Source organism: Biomphalaria glabrata, chromosome 6 (genome assembly GCF_947242115.1).
Source record: "Biomphalaria glabrata chromosome 6, xgBioGlab47.1, whole genome shotgun sequence".
In the NCBI taxonomy this organism is placed as follows: domain Eukaryota; kingdom Metazoa; phylum Mollusca; class Gastropoda; family Planorbidae; genus Biomphalaria; species Biomphalaria glabrata.
Window position 1 is genome coordinate 40281893 of NC_074716.1, and position 4923 is coordinate 40286815.

Below are 4923 nucleotides of genomic sequence, written 5' to 3' on the forward strand. Positions count from 1 at the left end.
CCCAAAAAAAAAAGTTCTGGATCCTCTAGTGACTCTAAGTGAAGCATTTTTTTTTGGTCGCTTCACTGATGGGTAAGGGTTAGATTTACGTGGCAGTACCAGCTCAGGGCCTGAGTTAGGGGAATACCCTTCTCATCATGTGTGTATGCATAGCATCCACGTCATAGTCCGGCCTTGAACTTCATCTCCTGTTTTATGCCATGTTCTGCTGTTGGAGCATTGATAAAAACAAAAGTTTACTGGAGTGAGGTCAGAGGCGTCGCTATGAGGAGACCGAACGTTTGACAATGCTTCGTTCTATTTCGCTTTTGAGATTTTAAGTTCGATAAACATAATTAGATAGTTTGCTTGGAGTCGAGCTGTAATAATGCGGTCTGGATTTTGGGATGTCAGTCTTAAACAAAGGAAATCATTTGCCAAACTGGGGGTCGAATACTAAGTGACGTTGTGCTAGAGCGTTGCATGAAGTGTGCGGGACATGTTCTCCGACAAAATGAACTACGCATACCAAGAGTTGCGATGACATGAAGGCCATTACAGATCTTTCTGAAGACAGCTTGCCGCCCAATGCACCGAACGGCATGGGAGGACCTAAGTCTAAGCAAAAAGTAAGTCAGTAAACATCGAGCCTCACATCCGACATTTTAAAGTCGATCCCTAAAATGGATGATGAATTTTCATTACTTTACAAACAAAATCAACTTGAGATGAAATGAGATAAATGTAGTAGAATCTAGTAACAATATACAATTTTCAATCAATACGAAATATATTTTAAAATTTCGATCTAATTGTCTAAACATCAGTTTAAAATATAATGGCGGAGCCTCATAGGTTGCGCCCATCCATTCGAGACCGGCACTGAAGACACTGGATAACAAATATCAAATTCCACACTGTTAAACAAGGTCGCTTTCTATATTTAGCACATCGGTAATTCCCATATATATTACGTAAGGGAAAATCAGCTCTTCAAAAACAGGAATTCAATTTCACATAGGGTACATATTGTCTACAGTTAAACATCGAACATTAACTGTCTTCTGTTCGCTGAAAGTCTAAACATTGAAAAGATGTCTCATGTGATGGACCAAGTGATTTTTGCTCTATTAGAATTTATATTTCTTATAGTATTCACAATTATAACCTGGTTCCTGTCGGTAACATCACATTGCCTCTTATTTATAATCACTTTTGTGGCGCCGATTGTCTTCCACACAACGACAGCAGCCCTTCAGGTCACCATTCAGACTGGCGTCTGCCTGGTCCGGGTCCTGGTAAGCTCCATCCAGATGATAATCGTCGACTGGAGGATCACACTTTTGGTGTTATTTTTCGTCGCGGAATGGTTGCTGAATTTACAATTTGGGTAAGTCAAAAACCTGGCATACGAAACGTGCGAGCTAATGAACGTCTGCCTGGTAAAAAAAAAAAAGAATTAGGGTACAATACAAATAAAATATTTACTATTTATAAATTAATGTCAATTTACCAAGAAATAAATAGTATGGCAAGATAGCAAATATATAGCGATTTTTTTTTCGACTACCTAATTTACTTGGGTTTAATAATAAATGAGAAGTTTTCTTGAAATCTACATGTTGATGCACTAAAATGCACTTATTTATAAAAATCAAACAAAGCATTAGGGCATAGACTTATATATACTATATCTAGATTGCACATGGAGATTTTTTATCACTACAAATGTCGTGAAAATTTTTTAGAAAGTTGGAGCAAGGCGTTGTTTTGTAAAGTAGTTAAAAAAAAGTAAAGTTGTTTTTTCTCAACCCTTACCTATGTAACATATAATTTAATTTTTAGATCTAGATCTTGTACCTGAACATCAAAAATAAGAGTACTCTCGTATTATAATTATTATTTTGCAATTTTTAGATACATACTCTAGAAAGATCTAGGTAATCAATCTATTTAAATGTACATAAGATGATTTAAATCAACATGTATTATTTCCATCTAGAATTTTTTAAACATTATATTAATGGAAACAAACAGGAAATGGCTTTGTTTCAGATATTTGCATGAATATCCGAGAAATGATTTTGCATTATTTCTAAACTTTGAAAACTAAAGATCATTACTTTTCTAAGACAGAAAAGATTGATAGGGGCGACTCCACTAAGAGCCTGAAAAAAAAGTTTAAGTACATAAAAATCTATATATGTATAGGTCTGTGAATCAATCAATCGCGGATAAGAATTTATTTCAGGTTTCCAGTCTAGATATAATATGTAAGTCTATGCAATAGAGTAGATTAAAATATTTTTTATTACAAAAGAATAGGAACATAGGCCTAGAACTAAAATGCTTTTTTAACATTAGGCTATTTTTAGAATATGCATCTTCCGTATGGGACATTTCAACTCAAGAAATTAGAACAAATAGAGCAGTGAGATATTTGACAAACGAATATTGACATTTGATTAGCATAACACTATAAGTATAATCACAAATTTAGAGACACTTCATGACTGAAAGTAGAGTAGTTGTGATACATAAATCACTGAACCATACATTTACAAATAGAAAAACCAAACCTAATAGGGTTTGTTGCTGAACATAAAAATTATATGTGTCAGACGCGAATAGCCCAATTTTCAGTAAAAGAAATTACAAAAGTCATTTCTTTATAGAAGAAGTTACGAAGACTATATAAAATACAACCACAGACCTATATATACTACAATAAATATAGGTTTTTGATTGCTAGTTACGATTTATTTAGGTAGGTGCTGTTTTACTATTACATACCAAGTATTAGAGTTTAGAAAAACGCTATTAGCTAGCACCGCTTATCATCTCTCCATTAGTATATTTAGATCTATCATCTAATTCTAGTCTAGATCTATATATAAAAATCGAATAGATCTAGTAATAGTATAGATTCTATCTTGAGACTAGAGATCTTGGGTAAAATACTCATCAAATAAAGTACTGTAAATGTGTAGTTTTACGCGCTAGTCTTTTCTTTTTATAGCCTCTATCGGGTTTGATCCCAACCACCTGTATTTTTGTGCAGAATTTTTTTCTCTATCAGGCACACTTAAAATTATAGCATAATAATGTCAGTTTAATTGAAAGAGAGAACTGAAAAATGCAAAGATATATAAGGAAAAAAGCCACTTCCGGCCCAATACTTTTTAATCAAAGAAACGAAACGGACTAGTCAAACAAACCCTATACAAATGCTCAAAAAGACACAAAAGATATAGGCACATTTCTTATTCCCTATGCTAGGTTAAATTTGTATAAGTACTCTTTCTTGCCCAAGAGCCATTATAGAATTGAAAACCAGCCAAAGCTAAACGACTTAGCAGAGTCACTGATGACCATGCATGACTAGATTGACACACATGAAATGCGTAGAACGTTTTTATCTTTTTATTTAAGCAACGTCTGTAATCCATTAGACAAGATGAGATCTGTTACAATGTAATCCATTAGACAAGACAAGATCTGTTACAATGTAATCCATTAGACAAGATAAGATCTGTTACAATGTAATCCATTAGACAAGACAAGATCTGTTACAATGTAATCCATTAGACAAGATAAGATCTGTTACAATGTAATCCATTAGACAAGACAAGATCTGTTACAATGTAATCCATTAGACAAGACAAGATCTGTTACAATGTATTGTAACGGCCCAAGTTGACATTGATATATTCGCCTAAAGGAGTAGCCATGGACCCATGCTGATATAAATGATATTCAAAACACCTGCAGCAGGTCGAGTTCGTCTGTAACTGAAGAAACTGCAGAACTTCATACTAACACATCGAAGGAAAAGCATACATGATATTGTCATATATGAAAATCCAGTAATGCGTTCCTAAAAAAAAAAAGAAACTTACTCTAGGTGTAGGCCTGTAGGACGTCGAAAGCGAATTCAAACTCTTCTCAGGACACATGCCGAGAGAGAACTACGTTTGGTAGCCAAATTAGAAAATATAAATCAAGTGTTGGAGCGTACTAAAATTGAATGAGAGATGCAAACTTTTTCTCAATTCATCCAAAATGAGCAATTTAAAAAACAAAAGCCTTCCTGAACTCTTGTCACCCTTGAGGACAGCGGGTGTAACTAAATACATTAGCAAGGCTTCCCTTCACCCCCCCCCCCCATAAAAAAAAAGTGTGTAAAATGTGTCAAAGGTAAATAAATTTATCTTTTTTTTCTAAATTATTTTTCAGCTGGTCTTCAATTTCTTGAAGTCACAAGTCAAGCCCAGAATTGATGACGTAGATGACCTTGACCTATGTGAACAACTGTGCGAAAGACTACCGAGGATGTTCTCACGACGTTGACGTATGGGCTCACAGCAACTCTGTATAAATCTTTGTATAGATATTTCGACTTTCTTCGATGCACAGACCGGTCGTAACATCTGTATACTAGGTTTCATATCTTCCAATTCATATCTGGGAGATGGAGATGCAAAGAATTGACTCACATTAGTCACATATGATGAAGGGTTGTATAAATTAAAAATCCTATTTTAATATAATGCATAAATGAATATAATATTTTCACTTGATTTTCCTATTGATATTCATTTGCATATGTTAAATAAAGAGTAAAAGTCAATTTAGCAACGATACAAATGTTTGTATTCAATGTTTGTGGTCTTCATGAAATGTAGGTCTTGAAATCCTTTGTTTTCGTTGTGCTACTCACGCATCAGTTGGTCATCAGCTGGTCATCGGTTGGTCGCCGAAAAGTGTAATCACATCATCATCTGCCCTACTGATTATCTTCTAATATCCATGTGTTTATCTAGTCATTAATTTGTGAAGAGTCTTTAACTCTGCTAACTCAATTGTTTTATTTTTCCGGCTGGTTAAGGCAACCCAATTCCCATTTCTAAAGGAACACGGGAAGATGGAGCACTTGCAAGAATT

The 4923-nt window shown here is 34.5% G+C and overlaps 1 long non-coding RNA gene across 1 annotated transcript; it reads left to right on the forward strand.

Annotated features, from left to right (window-relative positions):
* Window positions 1–229: 229 nt before the first annotated feature.
* On the forward strand, window positions 230–4609 carry LOC129927008 (uncharacterized). The gene is made up of 2 exons (XR_008778715.1): window positions 230–1369; window positions 4216–4609. It is a non-coding gene; the product is annotated as an uncharacterized LOC129927008 (long non-coding RNA).
* The last annotated feature ends 314 nt before the right edge of the window (window positions 4610–4923 follow it).